The sequence below is a fragment of the Balaenoptera ricei genome, chromosome 1 (assembly GCF_028023285.1).
Source record: "Balaenoptera ricei isolate mBalRic1 chromosome 1, mBalRic1.hap2, whole genome shotgun sequence".
NCBI classification, from domain to species: domain Eukaryota; kingdom Metazoa; phylum Chordata; class Mammalia; order Artiodactyla; family Balaenopteridae; genus Balaenoptera; species Balaenoptera ricei.
The window spans coordinates 141,924,787-141,941,697 of NC_082639.1; the positions used below are offsets into that span (position 1 = coordinate 141,924,787).

The following is a 16,911-nucleotide window of genomic DNA, read 5'->3' on the forward strand; positions in this document are numbered from 1 at the left end:
ATGCCAAAAAATCCAAGACATTTTTAGTATGCTTATACTCTCCTTGAATATTGTTTCACCTAATGATTTCACAACTAAATTTAGTAGCAGAAAGAGTAAAAACTTACAGTAAAATGATTAAGATTCTGGACTCTAAAAAGGAAGAACATCTATCATAAAGCCTTCTTGTAAAAACAAACATGTATCACCCACTGACTAAGTCATTATTTCTAAGGAACACCCAGATGACAACTTTTGACGTCAAGAATAGGAAGGAAAGCAAGATTGACAAAAAGAGAGTGGAAATTAGGAAACACAAATGCATTAACAATAGTTACATCTTAAGTAGGAACAATATAATGAATCACCAATTTAAAATGTGCAAACTCAGATGTACTGATCTAGAAGGGTAAGACACATAATCTTGTTCAATTATTTAAAGAGCTCGGATAATTCCTCCACATGAAGATGAAGCCTGCAATTCTAATCTTCCTACCTAACATCCCAATCCCATAATAAGCAATCATATTATACTGATTTTGATTTATGACACATACTCACTGGAATACTGATTATTTCATAAGTCAAGTGTCGAAGCAATTTTCGGTTTGGGAAGGCGAAGAAGTGAAATTTAAAAGCCAGGAATATTCAATATATAATGCTACATAATGTAAATATTAGGAAACAAGAGCAACAGCTATCTTAAAAGCTTCCTGTAATAGAAAGTATCTGTGAAGAGTAAGCCAAGAGCTAGGGAGTACCGAGGTAAATAAGACATGATCCCTGGCCCTCAAGAACCTCACATACTAGTGGGAGAAATAAAAAAGTAATTATCATGGTTACATACAGAGATGTGGCCTGAATGTTTTGGTATCATAGAGCAGGAGTGTCAACTAGTATAGCCAAAAGCAGAGAAGGCCTCTTAAAAGAGGATTCTTGGTCTGAGTCTTAAAGGAAAGCCAAGAGTTAGCCGTGGAATAAAAGTCAGCATGTTAGCATGTAAAAAAGTACAACTGTCATACATACATATATGTATTTTTTTTTCATTCTTTCAAGAAATATTTCTAGACTACCTACTACTTGCCAGGCACAGACCATGTTTAGAGAACAACATGTATTTTAGTATGGCTGAAGCCTAGAGAGCATGTATGAGACTAGGCAGGCACCAGATTATGAAAGCCTTGGATGCTCTGCTAAGGAGTTTAGACCTCATCCTGAAGATGGTAAGAAATCAATGAAAGCTCTTAAGGAAATGACAAGATCAGATACACTCTGATCAAGATCAATACACTCTGATTCAGGCTTTCCTATACAATCTCTCTGAGGAGCTGGCATGAAGACTTCAAAGGGAAAAGAAGGAAGGAGCTGATATGACCCATGTTTCAAAGATACTGTATGAACATCAGCAGCTAAAGTCTACTACTTCTCTTGTTCTGTCACCAGACTCCGCTCTAATGGGGTACAAAGCTTCCATACCAGTAGCAGGTAGAAGATAGAAGAGTGGTAATGTAGAGGAATTCCTCTGGCCAAAATTCATAAGGGCCATCCACAGGGAACTACTAATTTTAAACAGAATATTATATTAACAAAATAAAACTAGAGCATATTAAAACATTACCTGATAAGATGGTAAATTCTATGTTGTATGTATTTTACCACAATTAAAAATAATTTTTAAAAAAAGAGAAGAAAAAACAACTGCAATTTAGGCACCCTATTTTTTCTACTCTGGCAAACATTTCACAAAAATGTAAACACATTAGTTCATACTATACTTAATTATAATTCCCTCATTCTTCCTTCACAATTAAAGAACTCTTCAAAGTCTGCCTCCTACCACAAAGCAAAATGTTTAAGACCACAAAGAAAAAGTATGATAATTACTATCTTACTAGGGGAGAGAGGAGAATCATATCCCAAATGGACACCATCCAGTAGCCCACTATCCTTTCCTAGAGACTTGCCATGGTGCAAACTGCCACCATAAAGAATGCACATGAATTTGGGCAGACACATTCTAACAGCACAGCTGTCTGTCCAGGCATGCTGCTGAAACAATAGTACATTCCTACTTGTCCTGTCCCCCACCCACCCTAAGCCCCCTTACAAAAGGAAGTTTAAACAAAAAACTGTCTTATTTAAGCATCTAATATGCATATATGTGTGTGTGTGTGTGTGTGTGCGTGTGTGTGTGTGTGTGTTCAGTAAGATCAGTTAGGTAATAACAGTAGCAATGAACCCCTCTAACATCACCCTTATCGCTATGTTAGTCTCTGAAGATTCCTGAAGAGGAAAATAATTTTTTTCATGTGTATTTCTCAAAAGTCTTGACTTGAGACTGCCATTTAGGTTCAAAGAGAGGATAACAAGTCACCATCTTTCAGAAACTTGATCTAGTATGGTAGAGGAGTGAGTACTGAGAGTCAGAGTAATGGAGTTTGAGTCCTAGGTAGCCATCTTACTAGCTTTGTGACCTTGGGGAAATTGTCCAACCTCTTTGAGCTACAGTCTGTTCATCTATAAAACATGAGCAATGATGCTTACACTACCTACATTATAGAGTTGCTGTGACGATCAAAGAACTAAATGTAACCTTACCTCAGCCACACGCTGCAATGCACCCTTCTCAATAATCTAAATTTAACACAACCCATTTTGAATACGTATTCTAGCTTACTAACTCATTCCTTCCAGTACATGAACTCTTATCATAATTTGATCCCATCAGGACCTCAAATCTACCGACTCAACTATTTTTTCATTGTCCCTCACCCCTTGAAGTCCCCTCTTCTCTCTTTATCCAGTTTAAGTTCCATGATCCATAAACATAATCACTCGCTCCCCTCTCACTTGGATACACTCACTTTGCAAAATCACAAGCTTGATTAAATTAAATTCTCTATTCTCCTACTCCTAAAATCAATATGGAGGGAGGAAAAACACACACACACACACAACCAAGCTGACTGGTGACACTTTTAACTCATGACCTTTAACTTCAAGTAAGCCCTTAATTCTGCCTGGAAATAATACTGTATTTTCCTAGGCCATTTCACTCTCGCATTTCTCTAAATGACAATTATATGCGCTCTCCTCTCTTCTCAAACTTCTAATGCCTTCTTCCATCCCCTTTTTTGCCCTCAGCTGATAACTTTGCTCAGAAAATTAAAGGGATTAGAATTTCCAGGAATTACCACCATATCCACCCACAGTATCAGCAGCTATCTGCACCTAAATGCTCTGCCTTCCTTCTTGTTATAATAAATGAACAACTATCTGTTCTCTTTTCAATATCAGCTCCAGCAATTCTTCTGCTCTCTTCTATATCATCAATATCTCCCTCTCCTCCTTTCTACTAGATCACTTCCATGAGCATATGAAGTATATACGAAAATGCTGTAACTTCTCCTATCATAAAAACTGTACTAGCAGAAACACTGCCAGGTTGAAATAAAGAGAACAGACAGTATAAAATGAAAACAGGCCTTTGGATTCCCCACATTTCTATGAGGAGGAAACAGGCTGAGAAAATGACTCATCTGCAAACACAGGCTGTACTTTATGGAAAAGGAAGACCCAAGGGGACGGGACAAAGAGATTAAGAAGGGTGACATAACTTTTACAAGGTCATGCAACTAAATAAGTAGCAGACGTGGGATTTAACGCAGAAAGTCTACATTCTTAACCAATATACCTATTATGTGCCAACCAAAATACGCATATCTCATTGAATCTTTTTAACTTTTTATTTTATATTGGAGCATAGTTGATTAACAATGTTGTGTTAGTTTCAGGTGTACAGCAAAGTGATTCAGTTACACATACACATGTATCTATTCTTTTTCAAATTCTTTTCCCATTTAGGTTGTTACATAATATTGAGCAGAGTTCCCTGTGCTATACAGTAGGTTCTTGTCTGTTATCCATTTTAAATATAGCAGTGTGTACCTGTCAATCCCACCCTTCCCCCCTGGTAACCATAATTCATTCTGTAAGTCTGTGAGTCTGTTTCTGTTTTGTATCTTTTTTGTACTTCTTTTTTAGATGCTGCATATAAGCAATATCAGACGATATTTCTCAAACGGTATTATTTCATTCTTTTTAATGGCTGAGTAATATTCCATGGTGTATATATACCACATCTTCTTTATCCATTCTTCTGTCAATGGACATTTAGGTTGTTTCCATGTCTTGGCTATTGTAAACAGTGTTGCAATGAACATTGGGGTGCATGTATCCTTTCTGACCATGTTTTTATCCAGATATATGCCCAGGAGTGGGATTGCAGGATCATATGGTAGCTCTGTTTTTAGTTTGTTTGCTTTTTTAAATTAATTTTTATTGGAGTACAGCTGCTTTACAATGTTGTGTTAGCTTCTACTGCACAGGAAAATGCAACAGCCATACATATACATATATCCCCTCCCTTTTGGATTTCCCTCCCATTTAGGACACCACAATGCATTACGTAGAGTTCCCTGTGCTATAGAGTGTTTTCCCCTCAGTTGTCTATTTTATACATAGTATCAATAATGTATATGTGTCATCCCAATCTCCCAGTTCCTCCCAACCCACCCCTTTCCCCCTTGGTATCCATATATTTGTTCTCTATGTCTGTGTCTCTATTTCTGCTTTGCAAATAAGATCATCTATACCATTTTTCTAGATTCCATATACATGCATTAATATACAATATTTGTTTTTCTCTTTCTGACTTACTTCACTCTGTATGACACTCTCTAGGTCCATCCACGTCTCTACAAATGACCCAATTTCGTTCCTTTTTATGGCTGAGTAAAATTACATTGTATATATATACCACATCTTCTTTACCCATTCCTCTGTTGATGGACATTTAGGTTGCTTCCATGTCCTGGCTATTGTAAATAGTGCTGCTATGAACACTGGGATGCATGTGTCTTTTTGAATTATGGTTTTCTCTGGGTATATTCCCAGTAGTGGGATTGCACGGTCGTATGGTAGTTCTATTTTTAATTTTTTAAGGAACCTCCATACTGCTCTCCACAGTGGCTGTACCAGTTTACATTCCCACCAACAGTGTAGGAGGGTTTCCTTCTCTCCACACCCTCTCCAGCATTTATTGGCTATGGATTTTTTGATGATAGCCATTCTGACTGGCGTGAAGTGCTATCTCATTGTAGGTTTGATGTGCATTTCTCCAATCATTAGCGATGCTGAGAATCTTTTCATGTGCCTCTTGGCTATCTGTATGTCTTCTTTGGAGAAATGTCTATTTAGTTCTGCCCATTTTTTGACTGGGTTGTTTGTTTTGATGATATTAAGCTGCTTGAGCTGTTTGTAAATTTTGGAGACTAATCCCTCGTCGGTCACATCATTTGCAAATATTTTCTCCCATTCTGTGGGTTGTCTTTTCACTTTGTTTACAGTTTCCTTTGCTGTGCAAAAGCTTTTGAATTTAATTAGGTCGCATTTTATTTTTCTTTTTATTTCCATTACTCTGGGAGATGGATCGAAAAAGATCTTGCTGCAATTTATGTCAGAGTGTTCTGCCTATGTTTTCCTCTAAGAGTTTTAGAGTGTCCAGTCTCACACTTAGGTCTTTAATCCATTTTGAGTTATTTTTGTGTCTGGTGTTAAAGAATGTTCTAATTTCATTTTTTTACATGTAGCTGTACAGTTTTCCCAGCATCATTTGTTGAAGAGACTGTCTTTCCACCATTGTACAGTCTTGCCTCCTTTGTCATAGATTAATTGGCCATGGATGTATGGGTTTATTTCTGGGCATTCTATCCTGTTCCATTGATCTATATTTCTATTTTTGTGCCAGTACCATACAGTTTTGATGACTATACCTTTGTAGTATAGTCTGAAGTCAGGGAGCCTGATTCCTCCAGCTCCATTTTTCTTTCTCAAGATTGCTTTGGCTATTGGGGGTCCTTCGTGTCTCCACACAAATTTTAAAATGTTTTGTTCTAGTTTTGTGGAAAATGCCACTGGTAATTTGATAGGGATTGCATTGAATCCGTAGATTTCCTTGGGTAGTACAGTCACTTTGACAATATTGATTCTTCTAATACAAGAACATGGCACATCTTTCCATCTGTTTGTGTTGTCTTCCATTTCTTTCATCAGCATCTTATAATTTTCGGAGTACAGGTCTCGTCTCTTTAGGTAGGTTTATTCCTAGGTATTTTATTCTTTTTGATGCGATGGTAAATGGGATTGTTTCTTTAATTTCTCTTTCTGATGTTTCATTGTCAGTGTATAGAAATGCAACAGATTAGTGTATTAATTTTGTAACCTGCAACTTTACCAAATTCATTGATGAGCTCTAGCAGTTTTCTGGTAGTGTCTTTAGGATTTTCTATGTATAGTATCATGTCATCTGCAAACAGTGACAGTTTAACTTCTTTTTCAATTTGGATTCTTTTTATTTCTTTTTCTTCTCTGACTGTCGTAGCTAGGACTTCCAAAACTATGTTGAATAAGAGTGGCGAGAGTGGACACCTCATTAAATCTTTACAACCCTATGAGTAGAAAAGTGCTAAAATTATCCCCATTTTAAAAATGCAGAAACCGAAGCTTAGCTAGATTCAGTAACTTAAAACACATTTTCCAAAAAAACTACTTTTTAAACATCTACATTATATTCAGAATTGAGATAAAACTTACAAACCAAAAAGATAAACAAGATATGTATTACATTTAACAGTCAGTTTCCAAAGTATTCTCTTACAAGAAAATTACTGCATCAAAATGTTTAAGTAAGGGACAAGAAAGATGTCTCAAAAATAAGAAAATAATAAAATGACTATATTCTTTTTTTTTAATTTTATTTATTTTTGGCTGTATTGGGTCTTTGTTGCTGCGCACAGGCTTTCCCTAGTTGTGGCGAGTGGGGGCTACTCTTCGTTGCGGTGCGTGGGCTTCTCATTGCAATGGCTTGTCTTGTTGCAGAGAATGGGCTCTAGGCGTGCACACTTCAGTAGCTGTAGCATGCGGGCTCAATAGTTGCGGCTTGTGAGCTCTAGGGCACGCAGGCTTCAATAGTTGTAGCCTGCAGGCTGTAGAGCACAGGCTCAGTAGTTGTGGTGCACAGGCTTAGTTGCTCCACAGCATGTGGGATCTTCCCCAGACCAGAGGTCGAACCCGTGTCCCCTGCATTGGCAGGCAGATTCTTAACCACTGAGCCACCAGGGAAGTCCCAAGAATGACTATATTCTTAAACCATTAAAACTACTGACTTGAGTCTAATAATACACACTAATGCTAAATATAACCACTCTTCCACTAAATTTTACTGTATAACGAACAACCCTGTTTTTAGTCAGAAATTTTTTGACTGCATATTTGTTTTGTGTTATTTTTACTGGAAACTATCTACAGGGCAGTATTTTACTGTATCTATTAATAACTGCAACTTATTTTTGTAGTGTGCTTTCCAGTTAAAATCTTTCAAGTAAATGGGGTAGGCACAGGTGTTCCTCCTGCAGTAAGTTTTCAAAACTCAAATTGGATATGACTAAAGGAACACAATTTATACTGCATAGAATGCCACTGGTTAAAATTCACAATCAAGGAAAACACTGTGTGTGCATCACCTTCAAGACAGATGCTGGGTGATTAAGGAGTGAGGTGTTATTTCCTTTGCCACTGATAGTTGTGACTTTTCCTGCCAATTATTATTTTTATAACCAATTGTCAGTATAGCTGGCTATGTCTGCCTGTGATTAGTATCAAACATTGCTCAAGAAAGCAATTTCTTTCACAACTCTTCCACAAAGAGCACATTTCAGTTATAAGCAGCTTTCATTTTTTCCTCTACTTTGGCTAGAATCACTAGATATACCAATTTACATACCAACAGGGTGCTTTAGAGTTCAATATTTATGGGTGTTTTAACAGCCTCATTACCTCAAAATTTTGGAAACTGTAACTATTTTGTTAGGAGTTAACAAAGTTTGTTTCTATATATCTGTAAATATTTGGCTTGCTAAATAATAACGTCAATAAAAATTTAAGGATAACATTATTTAAAATTTAAAAATTAATTAAAGATACTTTCTCTGTTTAATTTTTTAAACTATTAAGCATGTTAAAATGCTACTAACATCCTTAGCTATTTGTTAAATCAAGTGCCCCAATGATTCTTATAAGCAAAACCATTCAATCTACTTGCAGTTACTTATACCTCAAAAAAATAATGAATGTCCTAAAATATTCCATAAATCAGACAACCTATAAAGCCAAACTGGTTCTTCTTATTAAATAAGGCCTTTAAGCTTTTAACAGAAAAATTTCCACTTATACTTTGCATACTTAACTCTTCTAAATAAAATTAACTATGCAAAACTTAATTCAAATCAAAATAAATAAGAAAGCAATAAACACAACCAGAAAGCTGGCAATTAAGATTAAAAGGTTTAGATACTGTATTCCTAGAAATTCCAAGTTGACTTTCACTTGGAGGAAGATAATCAAGGCTGTCATCTTCTCAATATAAAGAGAGCATCTTTATATGTATGCACAAAGCACTCAAGATAATCATAAAGCAGCAATTAAACAACAAAAAAGGATAACTCCTGTCTTTATTAGTGTACAACTGAAACAGTCAAAAAATCATAATACAAAACAAACGTAAGGCAAAATGTTATAGAAGAGCACTGAATCGGAAATCAGAAGACCTAAGTTATAATCTTTTCTCCATCAGAGATATGAAAATTTACTGTATTTCCATTTCCCCATCTACAAAATTAAGGGGCAGGGGAAGAGATCATCCTAAGGTTATTTGCAGCTCAAATCTTATGATTCCATGAACCAAACTGAGGTTATATCTTATTTTCTTATCTTAAATAGAAATAAAAATAAATTATTACATAATTGGGGTTAAAGGTAGCCTTATACTATCTAAAAGATTGCTGTAGATAAAGACTATGGCAAAAATAAAAATCCAAGAAAAGGTATGAAAATATATTAATAAAAATACATACTGGACTTCCCTGGTGGTGCAGTGGTTAGGAATCTGCTTGCCAATGCAGGGGACACAGGTTCAAGCCCTGGTCCGGGAAGATCCCACATGCCGCACAGCAGCTAAGCCTGTGCACCACAACTGCTGAGCCTGCGCTCTAGAGCCTGCGAGCCACAGCTGCTGAGCCCTTGTGCCACAACTACTGAAGCCCACGCACCTAGAGCCCATGCTCTGCAACAGGAGAAGCCACCACAATGAGAAGCATGCCCACCACAAGGAAGAGTGGCCCCCGCTCGCCGCAACTGGAGAGGGCCTGCGTGCAGCAACGAAGACCCAACGCAGCCAAAAATAAATAAACAAATAAATAAAATTTATTAAAAAAAAAAATACATACTACCTCTCTGGATAAAGTTCCTTCTGTAAACATTTGAAAAAATCTGAAGTTATCTTCTATACCATCAATGTGAAACTTTTAATAGCTACTTTATAAGTCACAGGAACATTATACAAGCAGATGAAATTAATAGAAATTAAGAATAGAGAAAATTATCAATGCCCTTGTAGGCTATAACTACATAATGTGTAATAAAATATTTTTGGAATTCACTTTCAGAGTTCTTTCTTGAATGGGTGTATGACTATGCTAGTCATTTCAATGTAGTCCCTAAACTTGACTGGATTCAGCAATTCCTTATTTAAAAGATTTCATAAACTCAATATACTAGGCTTTCCCTCTTACTTTCATTTTCTATTCCTCTTCTCCTTCCAACACTAACTATATTTAAGTATGCTTCACAGTGTCTGTTTCGCTTTTCTATTTCCTACATCTTTACCATGTCTGATCTTTATGTCTCCCTTATCCATGATTTCATCTTTGATTCAAAATGCCTTTATTCACCCATTTAGATATTAAGAGTCCTGAGATTTATTTCCTTTGATGCAGTTCTTTCCCACAATATCAAACATAGGAAGTTTGCTAGCAAATTCAGATATATTACTCAGTGACTCAAAAGTTTAAATTTTACATGTTGACATTTTTATATTCCATTTATTTTCACCACTAGCAACCTACTTGCTTGAAGTCTAAGAATTTTGACTTTTAAATACTTTTTAGCATATCGATACACGCTGGAGAAACCAAAGCATTTCAAATTTGAAAAGTCACCTAGTCAAACTGGAGAGGAAAACATAGCACCCAATATTTGTCAAAAATCTGCAACATAGCCTTTTTTTGGAAGGCCTAAGAAAAAAATTTACTACATACTGTAATATAACTATAAAAGGTATTGGAAGTTCTTTTGGGAATCTTACCATATTTCTTTAAGATGCAAGTAATGCTTGGGGGATCTATACAAACAAATTTAAATCATTACAGAGTTTAACTATAATTTCTAAAGTTACCATTTAAAAATGAATATTCATTATGAATTCACTGTCATTTCTTACCGCATTATTCAACAGTAAAAGTCAAATCCTAGAGAGAAGTGACACCAAACTAAATTTGATAAAGCTCTTTGTATCCAGTACACTGCTGCATATTCTATGGCTATTTTAGACTCATAACTAGTTTCTCTGCTTTCACCTCTGCCCCCAAGAGTTTATTTTCCACAAAGTGCACAGACTGAACCTTTTAAAATATAACCCCCCTACACCAATAGATCCCCATCCTACACACAACTTTTACCTTCTTTCTCCCTCTATGTATTATCTCCTAGCATTCTCCGCCTGAGCCAGTCCTCTCTATCCAGTCCAGCCTCCTCCACCATTCTGGAAGGATAAAAACCTCTGCTTTACAAATATTCTCCAGAATTTTGCCTTTGATGGTTCTCTTCCTGGAATATTTTTCTCCTGAAAGTCTTAAGTCTCACTCCTTCAGATCATTCAATTCTCTATTGAAATGTCACCCTACCAGAGGCTTTCTCTGACCACCCAATCCAAAACAGCATTTCCCCTATCACTCTAATTTACCCAGGTTTATATTACTCTCAGAACTCATCACCACATGATATAGTAAATTTAAAAATAGAGCCTGTCTCTACCCACTACAATATAATCTCCATGAAGGCAGGTGGTTTCATTTGTTCAATGCTATATTCCCAGTACCAAGAAAGTGCAACTATTAAATGTAGTTGGCCCACCATATCCATGGGTTCCACACTGGCAGATTCAACCAACCACAGACGGAAAATAATCAGGGGAAGAAAAAAAAAACCCAGACAGTTCCAAAAAAGCAAAACGTGAATTTGCAGCACACCAGCATCTATCTACATAGCATTTATACTGTATTTACAGGATCTAGGTATTTTCACCATGAGACACTTAGCCATAAAAAGTTTTGCCGAACAACTAATTGGCCATAAGACCATTTTGCATAAAAGATAAAATAACTGATCAACAGTTTAGGTTTCATTACACTAGAAAATGATAATCAGTTTTTGCAAATCTTTTGGGGGGCACAGTCATCCTTCCCACCCAACAAAACCAAAAGTTTACCAAGCTATAGAAAATACAAAAGAGGCAGTTAATAATTCACAAGCCTTCAAGAGCATTAATTATTGATTCTTTAGCTAATTTAGATTCAACACCTTGTTCTCTAATGCCATCTTTACCGATTTTGTGCAGCGAGCAGGGGCTACTCTTCCTTGCGGTGCGTGGGCTACTCTTCCTTACAGTGCACGGGCTTCTCTTTGCAGTGGCCTCTCTTGTTGTGGAGCAAGGGCTCTAGGCACGCAAGCTCAGTAGTTGTGGCGCATGGGCTTAGTTGCTCCGCAGCATGTGGGATCTTCCCGGACCAGGGATCGAACCCATGTCCCCTGCATTGGCAGGCGGATTCTTAACCACTGCGCCACCAGGGAAGTCCACGTGATTCTTGATGAGTATAAGTTTCTTGAAAACGGTGAAAATTTTTTGCTATTCAATAGTGAAGAACGTGATGTAGACAAAATTTTGGTATTTAGCACTGAATCTGGTGTAGATGATATGATGAAATATAAGGGCTGGGCATGTGATGGAACACTTAAATGTAGTCCAGATGTGTACTACCAGTTATATACGTTACATATATTGATAAGAAATAGCAGCATCCCTTTTCCATTTTACTTCTAGGGAGAGCTGAAGACACTTAACAGCAAGTTTTTTTATACTGTAAAGAACTGACATCCAGCATTAGATCCTGAATCCTCAACGTTCGACTTTGAGAAAGGAGTATCGCTTTATTCCCAATACAGCCGAATACAACTATAACCATGAATCTCCAAACACTTTAAATATATTCAAGTATTTTTTGTATTTTCATTTTTCATAATAAGGTCTTTTTAAATTTTTGTTTTCAATTTTTCAGTTTCATTAGGTCCTTTTTAATGTCTCTCTTTTACTTTTGTTATTTTATCTTTTAAGGCAAAATTGTCTTATGGTCAAGTAGTTGTGCAGTGAAACTGCTTCCAGCATAATTTTTTGCAGCACAGATTCTTAGGGCGAAAATACTGTACACAGTATTTACAACTATTTACATAGCATCTACATTGTATTAGGCATTGTAAGTAATCACAAGATGATTAAAAGTATACAGAGGACATGCGTAGGTTATACGCAAATATTACACCATTTTATATAAGACTTGAACATCCTCAGATTTTGGCATCCGCAGAGGGCCCTAGAATCAGTATGCTGCAGATACTGAGGGACAACTGTAAATGAAAAATTTAAACACCTGACTCTAAAATCCATGCTATCAACTTTAATTATTCACACATACCAAAGAAGTCCTTTAAATAATAAATGTTCAAAGTGTATTTAAACTGGAAATATTGCCTCTGGAGAAGAGAACCAGATGGCTAAAGGGAGAGAAATACGGGACAATTAAATGTATACCTCTTAAATCTTGAACTATTTGATGTGTTAACACTATATTAGTGTGTTAACTTTTCATTTATTATATTAATGTGTTAACTTCAATCTTGAATTATATTAATCTGTTAACTTTCTATTAATTTTAATAACACTTTAAAATTTGATAGTAATATTGATGCTGGAATTACATAAACTTCCCAGTTCAATTCTGCATTTTCAAGATGTGGAACACTAGTGGTAAAAATACGACATTATTCATGTCCTGGGATAGTTTAATAAGGTTTTTCAGGAATTTCTCAACGCACAAGAACTTTTACGTTCCCTTCCTAAATGTTCCCTTACTGTTGAATCATATTAACTAGTTCTCTTACTCCTGTATCACTAGCAAGTTGTTAGCTACATTCACTAGTTCACTCAGGGAGGGTAAAACAGCCATCAAACAGCCAAGTGTGGTAATACCTTTCTTTACTAACTAATTATGAGGTTGTTTGCCAAGGACATTGTTATCAGAAATTTTGTCACCAAAGACAGCAATTACAAAGAATAGTCTAAGATATGCTCCAGTATAGCCAGAATTTAAAGTCCTAGCCCTGGTAATGGGGTTGGTGAGAAGGTTGGGAAGGGAAAAGTGGAAGCAGCTGTTCAGTCACTTCCTGTTATCTACTCTAACCACAGCTAATCCCCAAATTAGACAGGAAGTTACTCCCAGTTCTCTTGAAAACTTGCTCCTCTCTTGCTCCTCTCAACTGACATGAAGGCCATGTGAAGAAGGTCATCTTCAGAAGAGAAAACCCAGCATGACGATAGTAATGAAATCTTTCACAGATCAACACTAGACCTAAGGACCTTCCCAGGACTTTATACTTGTATTATATCATGAAGGATCAGAATTATAAAACCATAACTTGAAAGAATAAACACTGATTTCTGCCAGCTATAACATAAGAGACTACTGCACTTTATTTTCAGATTCAGATAATGCTGAATACTTTTCCAACTCTTGTATATTAAAATATTAGGTGTTACATGATATGACAATCTTCCTGTATGAAATCATTTTAACTACATACACATATTCCCACATCATTTAAGTAATCTCTACTTAATAAAATGTTTTTAAAAACCCAAGAGTTTTCCCAAAACTACTAAGAAACAGTTTATATAGTGTTATATGAAAGATGGAACAATTAATTACTCCCTCAATTGAAGTCAGAGAAAAAAATGACAATCAGTTGGAACCTGTCATATAAAAATTAAGTTTGGACCTAAGCAAAAACACTATCAATGGTCTTTCTTTTGTTTACTTTAAAAAAAAACACACATTGCAAACAAACAAAAAAGTATTAAAAGCAAGAGAGTCTAACAGTGACACTGTGACATTTTGCCTTTCCTCTAGTCCAAATACAACAAAACATGAACCAGTCACATTTCATTTATTGACTAATCATTGTACATAGCAGGGAACTTAACCATACTCAGCAGTTACAGAACTAGTTGCGAAAAATGGTTCATAGGAATACTCTGGCTCTCATTCTACCATAGGTATACACAGCTGGTATCTAGGTCATGCTAGTCAACCTAACCAGATGCATAACTAAAAGGCCTGATTATCCCAACACTCTCTATAGCTCTTTCCCCATTTTGCTAGGGAAATAGAGATTAAAAAAAAAAACACACACACACACAATATGAGTAAGTCAAACACAGTCCTTCTACCCAACACTGTTATCACCATAATATCCTATAAAATCATCACCCAAGCTCAAATTAAAACAAACTCTCAGTAATTCCTATACCACCTTTATTTTCAATGGACAAATATATATACTTGCTCTTATCCCAGACTGTCTGAAAAATGGCAACATTTTTCAAAGCACGCTATCATGATGGCACATGATTTTACCCACCTGTTGTACTTACAAATAGCAGAAATCAGATGAATTGATGAGTTAAATCTGACAAAGTCACTAAGAATCTATGTTCAAGGCATACAGGAATGAAATCCATGATATGGATATGTAGAAAACTCATACAATCATATCATAGACAAAATCAAAAAAGGGCTTAGGAAAAATAAATAAAGAATAAATTTTTGGCTAACTGAAGTATTTTCTGAAACATTAAGTGTGATAACCTTTTCCTAGTAAGCACAAGAGCCTAAACTGCTTTCTTGAATCTGGGAGATGTTGGTCAAAGGGTACAAAGTTTCAGTTATGCAAGGTGAATAAATTCTGGAGGTCTAATGTACAGCATGGTGACTGGAGTTAAAAATAATGTATTTGGGGTTTTGTACGTGCTGGTGGTGGCCGCGTCGCTTTGTGGTAGAGGCATAGAGTTGGTGGGGTGGGATGAACCGTGCTCCCGGTGGAAGCAGAGGAGCCGAGCGGGAACCACGGCCAGTATAGTGGTAGCAGTTGGACTGACCATTGCTGCTGCAGGATTTGCAGACCGTTACGCTTTGCAAGGATGAAGCATATGGAGCCTCAAGTAAAACAAGTTTTTCAAAGTCTACCGAAATCTGCCTTCAGTGGTGGCTATTACAGAGGTGGGTCTGAGTCTAAAATGACAAAATGGGAAGCAGCATTAATACTAGATGTAAGCCTTACTGCCAATAAGGGGAAAAAATACTAGATGTGAGCCTTACTGCTCATCAACGAATTATGCTTTTAAATCACCCAGACAAGGGAGGATCTCCTTATATAGCAGCCAAAATCAAAGAAGCTAAAGATTTACTAGAAGGTCAAGCTAAAAATTGAAGTAAATGTATGATGAATTTTAAGTTCTTACTCATTTATGTATATGAGTGCCAGCTTTTTATAATAAAATGCCTCAAAGCTAAAAAAAAAAAAAAATAATAATAATAATGTATTTGTATACTTGAAATTTGCTGAGACAGTAGGTCTTAAGTGTTCTCACCATTAAAAAAAAGAAAATGATAACTTTGTGAGGTGATGGATATGTTAATTCGCTTGACTGTGGTGTTCATTTCACAATGTATACACATCAAAACATCATGCCTGTTGTATCATCAACATATATCAAAACAGAACAAACATACAACTTGATGCCTTAATTAAATATGCACAATTACCATTTGTCAATTATACCTTAATAAAGCTGAAAAAAATGCTGTAAATTCTTCCACAGATGAATATTGTCAAATTAATAACCCAAACCAGTCCTAAAAAGTATACTTTTTTTTTTAATGTAAGCAAGCAGAAAAGTAATAATTTTATTAAGCAAGAGATAATTTTTAAACTATAGTAGCAACTGTATTTTCTTCCTAAGAATTTTCTTCCTAAGTACTGGAGTCTCCCCTAGTGGACTGGTGAGGAACAGTTTTTTTGGTTATTAAATTGAACTTTTAAGTATTTGAGTATGACAAATTCACTAAAAATCTTACCTGAAAAGCAGATTTTTTCCATGGCCAAAGCAATGTTAACATTTTTTTTTTAATTTCATAATTTTGAAGTCAGTAGGGGCCCTGCAAGACAGAACCAAATCTGTTTCTTGAAAAAATACTGTTTCCAATGTTACGAATATAATCTCTTCCAAGAATTGTTATATAAACTGAGCATGAATTTAGAAATGTAAAATCAATCTTCTTTAACAGTTTCCTAATAATATAATTTAAAGCAAAAGAAGTTTACTAGGAAAATTACTTGGAAGAAGGAGATTGCCAAGCCCGTGTGGCCAGGCAGGGGTGTCCGAAGCCTCAGGCTTTGTGTGTCTGGAGGTATTGCAGTGATTCCATGGGAGTAACCCAGGATATGGCCAAAGTGTTCCTGGGGCATTTCAACATATGACAAATGTAACTCAAAATACCATAAAAAGGAGAGCAGCCAAGATGGATCAGTGAACTAGAAGACAGAGTGGAAATCACTGCCACAAAAAAAAGAATGAAAAGAAATGAGGACAGTTTAAGAGACCTCTGCGACAACATCAAGTGAACTAATATTCTCATTATAGGGGTCCCAGAAGGAGAAGAGAGAGAGAAAGGGCCTGAGAAAATATGTGAAGAGATAATAGCTGAAAATATCCCTAACCTGGGAAAGGAAACAGTCACAAGTCCAGGAAGCACAGAGAGTCCCATACAGGATTAACCCACAGAGGAACACACCAAGACACACTAC

At 36.1% G+C, this 16,911-nt stretch overlaps 1 protein-coding gene and 1 pseudogene across 4 annotated transcripts in view; one reads left to right on the plus strand and one right to left on the minus strand.

Moving 5' to 3' along the window:
- The window catches only part of ABL2 (ABL proto-oncogene 2, non-receptor tyrosine kinase), a 114,988-nt gene that overhangs the window by 68,741 nt on the left and 29,336 nt on the right, over positions 1 to 16,911 (minus strand). The window lies entirely within an intron of this gene.
- Positions 1,124 to 15,534, plus strand: LOC132347312 (mitochondrial import inner membrane translocase subunit TIM14-like; annotated as a pseudogene).